This window comes from Pinus tabuliformis, chromosome 1_1, assembly GCF_031772625.1.
Source record: "Pinus tabuliformis cultivar Carrire ecotype Pingquan chromosome 1_1, CPIR1, whole genome shotgun sequence".
Classification (NCBI taxonomy): Eukaryota; Viridiplantae; Streptophyta; class Pinopsida; order Pinales; family Pinaceae; genus Pinus; species Pinus tabuliformis.
The window spans coordinates 656,536,958-656,545,007 of record NC_142297.1 but is presented as its reverse complement, the minus strand read 5'-3'; the positions used below and the strand labels follow the sequence as shown (position 1 = coordinate 656,545,007).

General features: G+C 37.0%; 2 long non-coding RNA genes across 9 annotated transcripts; both read right to left on the bottom strand.

Moving 5' to 3' along the window:
• Window positions 1–709: 709 nt before the first annotated feature.
• Window positions 710–1,640, bottom strand: LOC149215101 (uncharacterized). Of its 4 annotated transcripts, none has more exons than XR_016251001.1 (3): window positions 1,497–1,640; window positions 1,188–1,261; window positions 710–1,074 (listed from the first exon to the last, which is right to left on the bottom strand). It is a non-coding gene; the product is annotated as an uncharacterized LOC149215101 (long non-coding RNA). The 4 variants fall into 4 exon arrangements; XR_016251003.1 differs by having other exon boundaries at window positions 710–1,007; XR_016251002.1 differs by lacking the exon at window positions 1,188–1,261.
• Window positions 1,641–3,459: 1,819 nt separating this feature from the next.
• Window positions 3,460–6,474, bottom strand: LOC149215100 (uncharacterized). 5 transcript variants are annotated; one of them, XR_016250995.1, is made up of 4 exons: window positions 6,137–6,474; window positions 5,828–5,901; window positions 3,938–4,011; window positions 3,460–3,757 (listed from the first exon to the last, which is right to left on the bottom strand). It is a non-coding gene; the product is annotated as an uncharacterized LOC149215100 (long non-coding RNA). The 5 variants fall into 5 exon arrangements; XR_016250999.1 differs by having other exon boundaries at window positions 3,460–3,824; window positions 6,137–6,464; XR_016250997.1 differs by lacking the exons at window positions 3,460–3,757; window positions 3,938–4,011 and adding an exon at window positions 5,350–5,714 and having other exon boundaries at window positions 6,137–6,436.
• Window positions 6,475–8,050: the final 1,576 nt, after the last annotated feature.

The following is an 8,050-nucleotide window of genomic DNA, read 5'->3' as shown; positions in this document are numbered from 1 at the left end:
GTTTTTGGAGAAGACCACGGGCTCCAGAGCTCTGAGGAAGATGTGCAGCTGAACAGTAGTCTTACCGCAGCTGAACAGTAGTCTTACCCCACCGTGACAAAATCGTACGAAGAATTTGTCTTTTTTTTTTCTCATCTGGTTTTTACAGAAGAAGTACTTCAGCCTCTTTCTTACAAACAGAGAACAGTTTATTCCTGCCCAAAAGAAAAGGAAATTTGGAAAGCAGGTACAGGCATTGCAGTAATGCATTCGCAGGTAAGAAATTTCATGCCTGTAAGCTAGTGATAATGCATTAAATTGCAAAACTAATTACGGTCAGAGAAACGTATGAAGCAGGGTAACAGTGTACCAGAAAACGCGTGTACCAGACTTCAGAACATTCATCGTTCCACAAAATTCCAATGAAAACCGACTACTGAGCACGCATTCGCAGGTAAGAAATTTCATGCCTGTAAGCTAGTGATAATGCATTAAATTGCAAAACTAATTACTGATAATATCTGAAAAACACAAAAAAAATGTTTGACAAAGACTAGTAGATTTTCCTTTATGCTCGAACTGAGTACAGTTCGAGCTATATTTCCAATATAGTTGCATGACATAAAGCCCTTGATGACATCTTGAATATGTGAATGACAATAAACAAAAAATTCTGTAAAAAGGTCGTCGGCCAAAATGAATGATAGCAAATCCAAAATACCAAATAATCTATTTGGAAACCCTTAATTTGGGTTTGCATTAACGGTATATATGTATTAAACTTAACATTGTTCATTACAAAAATGAAATAATAGATCCCAGAATCAATGTTACAACAAACTGTGTGTAGAGATCCTTTTAATTTATATCCTGGAACTGACAATTATATGCCGCTGACAATATAACCCAGAACATAGAAGAAGAACCAGAGAAACTAACCCAGATAGGGTTTGATTTCGAGTATTTCCAGTATTCGAAGAGGTGATAAGATTTTCTCCATCTAAGAGACATTGTGAAGAATAGAACACCTGAAATGGAAAGAAGAAGTCATCAGTCAATCTCCAGGCAGTTGAGCATAACCCAATGGTAGCGTACCTGTACCACGCAAAAAAGGAAGAAGGGTAAATACAGTCTTTAACTCTGAAAATCAAATGAGGATTATTTAACCGGTTCTCGGTGGAAGAAATAGACAAGGAGGAGGAATTAACCTGAACCCTACAACTGGCATAGAGAAAAATCTAGCACGCAAGATGAAGCTGCGGAAGGGAAATTCTCTTTATAACTGCACGTTAAAAAAAAATTAAGTGGCAGCAGTACTGAATAGGTAAAACAGGAAAAGAATAAAGATAAAGTGGGAAAAACTATGAAGCTTCTGTAAACCCTTGATCTTTCATAGTGTGGTAAGAGGTTGGGCCACTGCATGGGAAAAATAGTAACCGGAAGATTGAAAACATTTAATGAAAACCTACATATTTGGTAGCCTCGAAGGAATAGGCAAACTGAAGAATTTTTCTTACCTGATGGTTCAATCAGACCGTGTAGCATTGACACGACTCCAGAGCTATGAACAATTGCCATGGCTGGACTGCAATAACCTTCAGAACTGGTAAACCCTCTTCAACAATAGGAAGCAAGATGCAGAGCAGGGAATGAGAAAATGAGACCCACCAGGAAGAGAGAAAGAGTCACCGTAGAGGGCTGCAACTAGTGGATGAGCCGAGACCTCCTTGAGGCAGAGGCACGAATGACCGGAGTGAAGCAAGGAAAAGGGCAATTGTTACCCTAACAAAGCGCTGGGAGATGGAGGGACTTTATTTGGGAGATTGCAATAGCCATTCAGTGGAGACATCGACACGTACACCACTTCATGCAGAACAGCTGCCAACCTGCAAACAAACCTGCTATACCAACCTGCAAACAACCGAATACGAATTAACATTAAACATTAACGAATTAATGTTAGCATTAAGATGAAACCGCTGACGGTCAGGGCCAGTTCATTGTGCCTAAATACGAGTTTAGGCTATGGTCCGGCCTCTTCCGCCTCGGGAAGAGGCCAAATAAGAAGGCGAACACAAGCTGAACTCCAAACTTTAGAATATAAGTGCAAACAAGGGCAGTTGCGACGCAGCGAGTCCCTGCATCAAGTTGAGCCTTTAGGAAGTGATGGAATGATTGGGTAGCGGCACCCAGAGTTTGAGCAGGACCCGAAGGAGCGCTGATAACAACACAGCGACAGTGAAAATGAGTTGCTTCCATGCTTATATGCCGCTGCTTCCATGCTCATTGCTCATTAGTAGAGGAGGATAGGTACATAGTGAAATTAACTATATGCATTTACACCGAGTTCTTAAATAGACAGCTGGCAAAAAATAAAAATTTTAACAATTAATGTCCAGTGAAATGAAACAATGTTCAAAACTGGTGACTTAAGTTTTATTTTTCGCGCCAACACACTTGCATGGATGGCAAGTGTCATAAGTTTGAAACATCCACCAGATCATAGCTCATTGCTCATTAGTAGAGGAGGATAGGTACATAGTGAAATTAACTATATGTATTTACACCGAGTTCTTACAGCTGTCAAAAAATAAAAATTTTAACAATTAATGTCCAGTTAAATGAAACAATGTTCAAAACTGGTGACTTAAGTTTTATTTTTCGCGCCACTTGCATGGATGGCAAGTGTCACTTACAAAGTCGTGAGTGTCCTAAGTTTTTACAGTGTTCCACAACCTCAAATGCTTCCTCTCGGCTCATCGAGCCAGAGTTTTTGGAGAAGACCACGGGCTCCAGAGCTCTGAGGAAGATGTGCAGCTGAATAGTAGTCTTACCGCAGCTGAACAGTAGTCTTACCCCACCGTGACAAAATCGTACGAAGAATTTGTCTTTTTTTTTTTCTCATCTGGTTTTTACAAAAGAAGTACTTCAGCCTCTTTCTTACAAACAGAGAACAGTTTATTCCTGCCCAAAAGAAAAGGAAATTTGGAAATACAGGTACAGGCATTGCAGTAATGCATTCGCAGGTAAGAAATTTCATGCCTGTAAGCTAGTGATAATGCATTAAATTGCAAAACTAATTACGGTCAGAGAAACGTATGAAGCAGGGTAACAGTATACCAGAAAACGCGTGTACCAGACTTCAGAACATTCATCGTTCCACAAAATTCCAATGAAAACCGACTACTGAGCACACATTCGCAGGTAAGAAATTTCATTCCTGTAAGCTAGTGATAATGCATTAAATTGCAAAACTAATTATTGATAATATCTGAAAAACACAAAAAAAATGTTTGACAAAGACTAGTAGATTTTCCTTTATGCTCGAACTGAGTACAGTTCGAGCTATATTTCGAATATAGCTGCATGACATAAAGCCCTTGATGACATCTTGAATATGTGAATGACAATTAACAAAAAATTATGTAAAAAGGTCGTCGGCCAAAATGAATGATAGCAAATCCAAAATACCAAATAATCTATTTGGAAACCCTTAATTTGGGTTTGCATTAACGGTATATATGTATTAAACTTAACATTGTTCATTACAAAAATGAAATAATAGATCCCAGAATCAATGTTACAACAAACTGTGTGTAGAGATCCTTTTAATTTATATCCTGGAACTGACAATTATATGTCGCTGACAATATAACCCAGAACATAGAAGAAGAACCAGAGAAACTAACCCAGATAGGGTTTGATTTCGAGTATTTCCAGTATTCGAAGAGGTGATAAGATTTTCTCCATCTAAGAGACATTGTGAAGAATAGAACACCTGAAATGGAAAGAAGAAGTCATCAGTCAATCTCCAGGCAGTTGAGCATAACCCAATGGTAGCGTACCTGTACCACGCAAAAAAGGAAGAAGGGTAAATACAGTCTTTAACTCTGAAAATCAAATGAGGATTATTTAACCGGTTCTCGGTGGAAGAAATAGACAAGGAGGAGGAATTAACCTGAACCCTGCAACTGGCATAGAGAAAAATCTAGCACGCAAGATGAAGCTGCGGAAGGGAAATTCTCTTTATAACTGCACATTAAAAAAAAATTAAGTGGCAGCAGTACTGAATAGGTAAAACAGGAAAAGAATAAAGATAAAGTGGGAAAAACTATGAAGCTTTTGTAAACCCTTGATCTTTCATAGTGTGGTAAGAGGTTGGGCCACTGCATGGGAAAAATAGTAACCGGAAGATTGAAAACATTTAATGAAAACCTACAGATTTGGTAGCCTCGAAGGAATAGGCAAACTGAAGAATTTTTCTTACCTGATGGTTCAATCAGACCGTGTAGCGTTGACACGACTCCAGAGCTATGAACAATTGCCATGGTTGGACTACAATAACCTTCAGAACTGGTAAACCCTCTTCAACAATAGGAAGCAAGATGCAGAGCAGGGAATGAGCAAATGAGACCCACCAGGAAGAGAGAAAGAGTCACCGTAGAGGGCTGCAACTAGTGGATGAGCCGAGACCTCCTTGCGGCAGAGGCACGAATGACCGGAGTGAAGCAAGGAAAAGGGCAATTGTTACCCTAACAAAGCGCTGGGAGATGGAGGGACTTTATTTGGGAGATTGCAACAGCCATTCAGTGGAGACATCGACACGTACACCACTTCATGCAGAATAGATGCCAACCTGCAAACAAACCTGCTATACCAACCTGCAAACAACCGAATACGAATTAACATTAAACATTAACGAATTAATGTTAGCATTAAGATGAAACCGCTGACGGTCAGGGCCAGTTCATTGTGCCTAAATACGAGTTTAGGCTATGGTCCGGCCTCTTCCGCCTCGGGAAGAGGCCAAATAAGAAGGCGAACACAAGCTGAACTCCAAACTTTAGAATATAAGTGCAAATAACACTAAAAAACCAAGTAAATTAATGCTAATTGCCCTCCGAACGGTTACTATAGTCCCTGCCGGATGCCAGATGGCAGGGACTAAATGCATTAAATTGCAAAACTAATTACGGTCAGAGAAACGTATGAAGCAGGGTAACAGTATACCAGAAAACGCGTGTACCAGACTTCAGAACATTCATCGTTCCACAAAATTCCAATGAAAACCGACTACTGAGCACGCATTCGCAGGTAAGAAATTTCATGCCTGTAAGCTAGTGATAATGCATTAAATTGCAAAACTAATTATTGATAATATCTGAAAAACACAAAAAAAATGTTTGACAAAGACTAGTAGATTTTCCTTTATGCTCGAACTGAGTACAGTTCGAGCTATATTTCGAATATAGCTGCATGACATAAAGCCCTTGATGACATCTTGAATATGTGAATGACAATTAACAAAAAATTCTGTAAAAAGGTCGTCGGCCAAAATGAATGATAGCAAATCCAAAATACCAAATAATCTATTTGGAAACCCTTAATTTGGGTTTGCATTAACGGTATATATGTATTAAACTTAACATTGTTCATTACAAAAATGAAATAATAGATCCCAGAATCAATGTTACAACAAACTGTGTGTAGAGATCCTTTTAATTTATATCCTGGAACTGACAATTATATGCCGCTGACAATATAACCCAGAACATAGAAGAAGAACCAGAGAAACTAACCCAGATAGGGTTTGATTTCGAGTATTTCCAGTATTCGAAGAGGTGATAAGATTTTCTCCATCTAAGAGACATTGTGAAGAATAGAACACCTGAAATGGAAAGAAGAAGTCATCAGTCAATCTCCAGGCAGTTGAGCATAACCCAATGGTAGCGTACCTGTACCACGCAAAAAAGGAAGAAGGGTAAATATAGTCTTTAACTTTGAAAATCAAATGAGGATTATTTAACCGGTTCTCGGTGGAAGAAATAGACAAGGAGGAGGAATTAACCTGAACCCTGCAACTGGCATAGAGAAAAATCTAGCACGCAAGATGAAGCTGCGGAAGGGAAATTCTCTTTATAACTGCACATTAAAAAAAAAATAACTGGCAGCAGTACTGAATAGGTAAAACAGGAAAAGAATAAAGATAAAGTGGGAAAAACTATGAAGCTTCTGTAAACCCTTGATCTTTCATAGTGTGGTAAGAGGTTGGGCCACTGCATGGGAAAAATAGTAACCGGAAGATTGAAAACATTTAATGAAAACCTACAGATTTGGTAGCCTCGAAGGAATAGGCAAACTGAAGAATTTTTCTTACCTGATGGTTCAATCAGACCGTGTAGCGTTGACACGACTCCAGAGCTATGAACAATTGCCATGGCTGGACTGCAATAACCTTCAGAACTGGTAAACCCTCTTCAACAATAGGAAGCAAGATGCAGAGCAGGGAATGAGCAAATGAGACCCACCAGGAAGAGAGAAAGAGTCACCGTAGAGGGCTGCAACTAGTGGATGAGCCGAGACCTCCTTGCGGCAGAGGCACGAATGACCGGAGTGAAGCAAGGAAAAGGGCAATTGTTACCCTAACAAAGCGCTGGGAGATGGAGGGACTTTATTTGGGAGATTGCAACAGCCATTCAGTGGAGACATCGACACGTACACCACTTCATGCAGAACAACTGCCAACCTGCAAACAAACCTGCTATACCAACCTGCAAACAACCGAATACGAATTAACATTAAACATTAACGAATTAATGTTAGCATTAAGATGAAACCGCTGACGGTCAGGGCCAGTTCATTGTGCCTAAATACGAGTTTAGGCTATGGTCCGGCCTCTTCCGCCTTGGGAAGAGGCCAAATAAGAAGGCGAACACAAGCTGAACTCCAAACTTTAGAATATAAGTGCAAATAACACTAAAAAACCAAGTAAATTAATGCTAACTGCCCTCCGAACGGTTACTATAGTCCCTGCCGGATGCCAGATGGCAGGGACCAATAACACTAAAAAACCAAGTAAATTAATGCTAACTGCCCTCCGAACGGTTACTATAGTCCCTGCCGGATGCCAGATGGCAGGGACTAATAAGATACAAATAATGTTTATGAATTCAACGTGAAAAAGGTAAAGCAAGCTCCATAGCATTTTGTCGTGACACCCCGCCATTCCGGTGGCTGTTTTTCTTAATAATTATGCCTATTGGCTTTTCATAATTTTAATATTTTGTTCAGTAAATATGCCTATTGTTGTTTTAAAATGAAGTGGATTAGGATTTAGTTTTTAAATAATATTTTTAATTTTTTTTTTTTATATTTTTAAAGCAAAAAAGTTAACTAAAAAATGTTATAAAAATAAATATTACAGATATTTGAAATATTATAAAAATAAATATTTTGGGTATTTGAAATTAGTAAATTATGGTATTGGAATTATGGTTACCGTGTTTAATTTTTACTTGTTAAGTTAGAGGCTCATTTTATAGTAGGATGATGTGTAATTTATTTTAAACTTATTGAGTTTAGAGACTCATTTTATAGTAAGATGATGTGTCATTTCTCTAGTGCTTAATCTTAATCTTAAACTAAATTGGCAATGGTCATGTTATAAAGTATTTAGTAAAGTATGAGATTGTAAGTTCAAAACCTCAATTAGTTAAACCAAAAAAATTATAAAATATTTTAATATTCATGTGAAAAAACACAATTTTATATCATTTAAATACATACAATTATATATATATATATATATATATATATATATATATATATATATATATATATATATATATATATATATATATATATATATATATATATATATATATATATATATATATATATATCACCTTTTAAAATGTGAGGAAGATATCAAAAACTAAATAAATAATGTTAGACACAAAAAAAGACTTAAAAGAAACAAATAAGTGAAAGTAAAATGATTCAATTTCTTTAGGAAGATGTGTAGTTCATTTAATTTTTAATATAAAATTAATATGTGGCATTTAAACAATGCTATTATTAATAAGAAAATTTGATTTAGTTAATGAATAAATTATTTCAAATAAAGTTAATTAATGTTGATGTATATTTAAAAATATATTAATATTAAAAAGAACATTGTAATGTTAACATTATGGTTCGAATTCCTACTGAATTTCTATTAATAAAAAACGGTATTACATGACCATCCACTATTCCATGCAATATGACTCACAAAACTAGGGGAGTGAAA